We start from the raw sequence: 8,015 nt of genomic DNA, 5'->3' as shown, positions 1-8,015 counted from the left end.
CTACATAGCCCTCTTTTCCAGGAAAAAAAGTAATCGGGACTACGGGCTCCAAATTCCCTCACTTGATCATGTTATAATGTGCGTGCAGGCTTCGCGCATATAGCAAGAGAAATACTCTCCAGCGGTTTTTTTTTCCTCCCCGAAATCTCAGCGGGTATTTTTGATGGCTCGCTAACTCTAACCCCAGCTAAGGAGCAGAAAAGCACAGCACAGACAAAGGGGCAAATGCCGCGTCTTCATGCAGGGAGGAGATAGCTGGGCTTATTGAGCAACCCAGATTAATAAATCCAGTTTAAGGCCGAATATCCCGCTGAGAAGTAGCACAAACAAACGCAAAAGGAGCCGACTGCGTGGAGCATCGTTTTTCATTTCTCGGTCTAATATTAGAGGCGCCTCCACGAGGAGAGCCGGTCATGCATTTCGAGTTTATTTGCGTGCGACTCGACTAGCGTGCATCCAGGAAGGGCGCGCATCGAAGTCCGCAAAAAGAATTCCCCTTGCGTTTGCTGCTTTGTCGATTGCCTGAATTTTGTGGCGCCTGCGACGCGGTAAAGGTTAAAAGGCAAGATCCGCTGAGAATGGTTGCCGAACTTTTGCAATGTGCAAGTTGTTGAAATCTTATGCGGTATGTATAGAACCTCAGCCGAGGCTCGAGGCCGACGGCGAGTCGTTAAAAAGCATGTCTGCGGCGCGTCTACACTGTACACGAGCAAAAAACTGCGGCGCACGCGAAACACTCCGTGTCATGCTATTCTGTCAGCTTTGCACGAAGAACTAGATAAAAACAAAAAAAGTTAATACTTCGACAGCAGCTTCACAAACTCCTACTTCCCCAAAGTGCGTGTGTTAGTTTTTGCCTTAATTCTGTGCTATCTTGAAGTACATTTTGTTTTCACTCCTATGCTGGCGTTTCTTTTTTTTAAGAAGCGATACCTAGCTGTTTCGTTATGAAATTATTTCAGCAAGAATAAGCATATTCGGTACCTTCCCCGTGCTTTCAGTTATTAACTTCTCCCTGCATTCTTTTATTGGATTAAGTGTTTTCTGGGGTAAACGTACTTGTGCATGCTTTTGGCTGCAGTGATTACAAAGGCTGTATTGTGGGGTTACACCAAAAAGCTCAAGTAACCTTGCCTGCGACGATATCCTTTTGGTTTTCCCTTCGATGCCCATCTACCGCTTTAAGGACAACGGCTGGTTAATATTTTTGGCTTGTTAAATAGCTTGACCCCTAGATTAACACCGAAAATATTATGAAGATACATTTGCGCAAATCAGGTGAAGCGAGAAATCAATACCACTTGTCATCTACTTTACTTAATTTATGACAGTGAGCAGTCGCTCCGCATCCAAACGCTACGCATGAGGCAAGGCGAATGTCGCAGCCGGAGGCTCCGATTTATTTTTGGGTCGCTCGTAGCTCTTTAACGGCCGCCGCCATTTCAACATAGCAGTGTTATTTGCATTGCGTTTATATCAGCGTGCACCGGTCTGGGTCGGCCTAGAAGCTCTGTCTGCATGCAGCAGATCGCCTCAGCAGGTTAATGATGTATATTAGCCGGGGCCATCCCATTGTGCTTTCCGCGGTGGCAATGAGAATTCGCTCTTTGTGCATTAGCAGCGAGTCAAGTAGTACAGCGCAATAGTCAAGCCGAAAGGTAGGCTGGGGGGGGGGTGTTCGATCACTAGTGCTAATGAACGTGTTATCAACGTATCGAACAAAAAAACAACAACAAACAAACGAGAAATCGCTGGACAGGGCGAAGAGAAACAAACACGGGACGAGAAGTCCAGCGCACATCTGAAGCAGTTTTAGGCCCTCTCGGCTCTTTCCTGCGTTATTTTATTTCATCTTGAGCTGGCAACATGTCCATTAGTCGTGGTAATAAACCGCGCACGTGTCGTTCTAACAGTGCCGCTTGAGGCGTAAATTTGGTGAGGTCAGAATAAAGAGAGAAAGCAGAAAAGTCAGGGGTAGCGGATGGAGAGGAAGGGGTTTGCAGGACAGCAGATATGCGCCTTCCCAGCAAGTGGTGTCGAGCTGTCGACGCCTGCAGCCGCTCTTTCGATAGCTCGCATCGGTCTACACGCTGTGCCGGTGATTTTGGTTTGGCATCTAAACTTATGAAGACACGAAAAAATGACCACCAATAAAACTATAGCTGCATCCTGTCGCTAACAAGCCCGTTTTATCTGCTGTCCCTGATTGTAGCTAGGCTTCTCTGTTACTTCTGCTGTAAATGTGAATTTATTTTCTTTACGTTCTCACGAGAACCAAGCAAAAGGTTCCACTTCCGCGCATGAACGCAGTTACGCCCTTTGATAACGCGTGCAGAGAATTGAATAAGCGAAATTGATTGTAAAACATTTTATTCGCCGGGAAGAGCTTGGCAAGAGGTCGCGTTAAGTGGTCGAGAGTACATAGCCCTCGACGACTTTGTCAGCCCACTCCACCGCCAAAACTTGCGTTCTGGGGATCTTTAAGTAAAAAGAGCCCTTCAAACATTGTGAAAAACTTGCATGCACAGCGATGCAAACTGGCTTGAAAAAAAAAAGTACCACAGAAGAAGAAATTTTCTCTGTAGAAATTTCTGTTCTCTTTAAAGTTGCCTCTACGAATTCTCATGCCACTCTTTTTTTATTATTATTTCGAGCTTCCTGCTTCGTTATATTCGTGTTTATGTGGAATACTAAAAACATTCCTTAGCCGCCGCGGTGGCTCAGTGGTTATGGTACTTGGCTGCTGACAAGAAAGACACGGGTTCGATCCCGGCCGCGGCGGTCCCGTTTCGATGGAGGCGAAATGCTAGAGGTCCGTGTCCTGTGCGATGACAGCGCACGTTAAATAACCCCAGGTGGTCGAAATTATCCGGAGCCCTCCACTACGGCGTCCGTCATAGCCTGTATCTCTCTGGGCCGTTAAACTTACATACACCATAAACCTAAAACAGCCTTTGCACTGCTGGGCACCGCAGCTTACGAAGTGTCGTAGGAGGAGCTCTTCTCCAGCGAGCAGTGGCGCCTCCCGGTGTCCCTCTTGAGTCTTCCTCGCGAGCTGCGGTGCGTAGCAGTGCTAACACTGTTTTGAGTGTTTAATTACTGAATTACAAACTGCTTATTTCAGCGGTTGAGCCGCGGTGTCGACAATTATATAGGTAAACGAAGGTAGTATAGATAACGGCTACCTTAGCCCAGTCTATTGGGTCGCCGCACTCAGGAGCCACATTGGCGACACTGGCGCCGTCGGCACAACGTCTCTGCCACAGTAGCACGACGGTCGGTGGCGCCGTGTTTATTTGTCATTCAACACGCATCAAGTGGTATCTGGCGCCTCACGTGCACAGCGACGAGTATTGACTGGGGCTGCGCGTGCACCTCCTGTGGGGCATATATCTGGGTCGTCGCCTGGCTCCGTCCGCATCTGGGACGTCTCCGCATGTTGATGGCGGCCGTGGCCTCTCCTTCCCTAAACACGCGCCACACACGAGGCGGCGGCGGCCGCTACGCCGCATCGAGTGCCAGCTACTTCCCCGCCTATTGCGCATGCATTGCGGTTGCGTCACCGGTGGTCCAGCGACGCTGGTTTATGGCTGTGTTTTCTGCTTCTCCTCGGCCGTGCGTGCGCACCACGCCGATTAACGCGATGTTATCCCGCCTGGGAAACACTTACATGTCGCCTCCTCGCCGGCCGGCACTCCTTCCCCGCACCCGTCCCCGGCGGCCTAACCGGGCTGGTTATATGCGCGGGGGGCTCTCTGTCGAGCCCCGCGCCGCGCGCTGAGGTTGTGCGGAGCGAATGGCGCGGCAACTGCGCCTCGCACGGTGGCCTTGCACGTTTCTGCTGCCTGTTTCTTCCTCGCTGTTTGTATCTATCGGCTCCGATTAGGCGAGTCAGTGGGCCTACCCGGAAAATAGGCACATTACATCGTAAATGCGCCGGATCACTTCACGGACTAACAAATACTTGACCCGCAAACGGAGTTGCCTCTTTCAGAAGACGTTCTTCAGGCTTCTCGTGACAGGGTTACGAACTCTGGTGAGAGATCCCCGTTTCTCGGTTGGGAGTAGATTTAATCCCTGGCAGACATAGACGAAAAGCTTTTCTCGTCATATACAGCGCGAATAGGGTTAAAGGAAGGGAGCAGGTAGCTCGAATTTGCCTCCACTTTATAAATAATCCGTCATAAAAATGCGAATGGATGCACGTTGACGGTCGGAAAGATCATTTTTTTTCAATCATCTCACTCATCTCACACCTTTATTACTTTGCCACTGGTTGCGCTGAAAACTTTAAGCCATGCAAGAGACGTTGCAGAAAAAATGGTAGGAATTCATGTGTCGTAGCGCTACTCACTCGGCGCGCTCTCTGTTCGCATGTTTTTTTTTTTTGACGACTAGGAAGTTGCTGCTTTTGCTAAGAGCAATAAGTGCAATTACTGCTGAAAGAATAGACTCGTGTAACGGTTCAGAAACCGCAGGGATACGGCTACAAAAGAAAGCTACACAGCTTCCTCAGAAACTTCGCAGTTAAAGAAAAATTCGTCCTGGTCCGGGGTTCGAACCCGGGACCACCGCTTCCCCGGAGCAGTCACTCTACCAAATGAGCTAACCGGGACGGCAAGCTTATCGTGGGGCGAGAGCAAATTGATCAATAACTCGAACTGAGAACAGTGTTGGTCAAATGTTTAGGCGAATCCCCCAAGGTGGAGTAATAAGGGAGCAATTACTTATTGGCGATTATCAGATTTGTTTGTGAGGATTTTTCCCAATTGTCAGCAATAATAGGCTATTCCACAGTCGAGTCAGTTTAGATACCACTTTAAAAGCTGGCGCTTCTTTCGTCGTGAAAGTATCGGCTTGTCTGTACTGTGGTTCGCGATTTGAAGCATGGAATGCATTTAGCTCCCTTGCTCGGCAAATTCAGGCGAACACCGTCCGAAAATTGCTGCTAATGGGAAGGTGAAAACAAAGGCGAACATGAAGCCGAGCCTGGTCCCTAACTTGAAGCCGAACATTCCGAAAATTTTCGTCCGAATGGTATCCAGCAGAAAAAAAAAGAGAAAAAAATTCCCATACCACTGTCCCGAGAGGGACTCGAATCACCGGCGCTAAAAACAGCAGCTTTGTTTCTTGATGACTTAGACCACTCGGCCATCGCCGCGTTTTTTTTTTATTGCATGGAAATAGCGCCGAAAAGCATGCTTACGCCACAAAACACCAGCACCACCATACCTCTGCACGACCCCACCTTCCAAAACATGAAAAGTCTGGGAGGCACACACATGCATCCTGATAGGGGAGCCAGCTAGGCCGCTCTTGCAGGACAGCATATACTGCCCACACCAAAGCGCATTGTTCACGAAACAGAGATTTCGACGGCCGTACTGATTCTGCGTGGCGGTCCATCATGCGGCTCTTCCAGAGACTAAATAGTCCCAGCAACATAAATAGATCATATGGCACACCACAGTTTTTCTCAACAGGCAAAAAACGGATACTGTAGGGTGTGATGTCAATGTCCTTCTTAATTGTTCGTTGTAAAATGTCCCAGAAGAATATAGCACCAATGCACAGAATAAAACAACGGTCAATTGTCTCTGGTGTATTGCACAGGCGGCAATTCACCGTCCATGGCGCAAGCATCTCCTTAGCATGGAGCCATGCCTTCACAGGCAGCGTGGATGTGTGCAGTTTAAAGAAGAATGTTTTTGCGGTAGAAGAAACGCACATTCGCCTAACACATTTTAAAAGACTGATGTCAAGGAACTCCAGAAAAGGTTGCCGATACAACAGTACAGTACTCTTCAAAAACGCCATTCTTGCTGAGACTTCAATAGCAATGTTTTTTTTTCTTGTTTAAATAAGTCCTATTTTTTGCAAAACTGAGAGATCACCGCGTGACCACGTGTCCTTCAAGCAAGTAGATACGGCACGTTTGAAGATTCATTTTCAGTGCTCCTCTAGTGCTCGGCTTGACAGGATTTACGTTTCAGCAGACATGTTAGGCAGCGTTTTTGTTACTGGGGGCGGCCCATATTTTTCAGTGATCACTGCATGGTGTCTCTTCAGATAGGGAGGTACATAAAGTAGGTGAGTCTGAAAGAAGGAAGGACTCCCCGCTCCACTAATGTACCGCGGGTAAAAAAGATAGGGAGGTACAAAAAGTATGGTGGGGCAGCCAGAAAAAGAATGTAAACCAATATGCCCCTGCCTGTGCCACTAAGTATAACAGGCTTAATTATATGGCTCCGTTCTCGCCCCCACATTATTTAATGTGGCTTTAATTCCTCTTGTTAGAGCCCTAGAGACCATCCCTTCTATCCGCGTGCTTCCATATGCCGATGATATCACCTTGTGGTGCTGTCATCCAGATGCGTCTATTCATCAGTCGGTCCTTCAACACGCGCTGGATGTATTGACATCTCGCCTCCCACCTCTGGATCTAACGCTCTCTCCTACTAAATCATGTTTCATTCGAATTAGAAATAAAGCCGCCTTACGGAAAGCTCCCTCTTTAAATTTTACGCTACATATTTCTCTGATTCCTCAGCTAGAAACTGTTCGTATTCTTGGTCTTCTCCTCCATACATCTGGGACTGGCACCCCGTGGCTGACAGCCACCCGTAAATCGGCTCACGCTACTCTAGGTCTGATTAGTCGCATAGCTATGCGCTCTGGTGGCGCACGTGCTCATACGGCCCGCCAGCTTGTGCGCTCTATCCTTCAGCCACGGATAGTATATCAGGCACAATTTCAACGTCTCACCCGCAGACAGCGGGACTCCCTTGAAGCTATCAATCGTGAGGCTATGCGCGTCATAACATATCTGCCTCGTTTAACACCCATACCTGTGCTACAGGAGTTCGCCCAACTTAATACACTCAGTGAAATCATCGACCAACGGGTGGCAAATAGAGCTCGAAAACAGTCTCTCAAACTTCATAGTTTAAAGACACTTCCACCGTGGTCCTATTGCCAGCTCACTGACAATCACTCCACTGTTTCCCCGTCGGTATCAGCAGCGTATCTGCCTGAAGGGTGCATATTATACACGGATGCATCACATTCTGCAGAGAGGGGAGTTACTGCTGTGTATAGTCCATCTCATCCGCATCTCAACTCTCGCGCGACGTATACTGCGGATACGTGCACTCCCCTGGCATTGGAACTTCAAGCCATTTACAATGCCATTGCTTCCCTTCCGCTCGTTCCAACATTCAATACAGTTCATATTTACACCGACTCCCGCGCCGCCCTTAAACAGCTTAAGGCTGTTCGACGAACGCTCCAGATTTCACAATCTATTGATGTGCTCTGCGCAAAGTATCCATGTCTTGTGCGCATACACTGGATTCGCGGCCATGCCCAGGATCCACATAACATTCAAGCGGATGCTATGACTCATCTTCATACATTAGACGATCCGCCACCTTCCCCTCTTCCCCCAGATCCGTTCCTGTCCCATGTTTCCGATTCCGAAGTTCTGCGCCAGCGAACACGCGCTCTAATTCCTCCGTGTTCGCACCCTCTCCCCCGTAGTCTTACTCGGCAGGAAGAAGTATCCGTGCGCCGGAATCGGGCAGGGGCGGCTCTGACACCATCTGTCCGTCATCGGTGGCGTGCCAAAGATCTGCCAGTACCTGACGGGTGCCCTCACTGTAGCGCTGCACCGGACATTTGTGATGTGCGGCACTTGTTGTGGACGTGCCCAGCGACGGCTGCTATCAGAAAACGGCTCCTCAGGGAGGTGGGCCTGCGGTGGAACCGCGAAAGTGACTACGGGAAGTGGACAATGGACAACCGTTTCATTAATAACCTCTGCGAATACCTCAGCGCAACGGTTCTTCACTCCTTCTTTTAACTTTCAATCCCGTGCATTCCTTCCCCCCCTTTCCTTTTTTCAACTTATGCCTCATGGCACACTTCTCGAATAAAAAAACAAACAAACCTACATGTCGATTTCGATTAGTTTAAATATTTCACGCAGCAGTATATCAGTCACTGTAGCAGCAGAT

This window comes from Amblyomma americanum, chromosome 1 (genome assembly GCF_052857255.1).
Source record: "Amblyomma americanum isolate KBUSLIRL-KWMA chromosome 1, ASM5285725v1, whole genome shotgun sequence".
In the NCBI taxonomy this organism is placed as follows: domain Eukaryota; kingdom Metazoa; phylum Arthropoda; class Arachnida; order Ixodida; family Ixodidae; genus Amblyomma; species Amblyomma americanum.
This window is presented reverse-complemented; position numbering follows the sequence as displayed.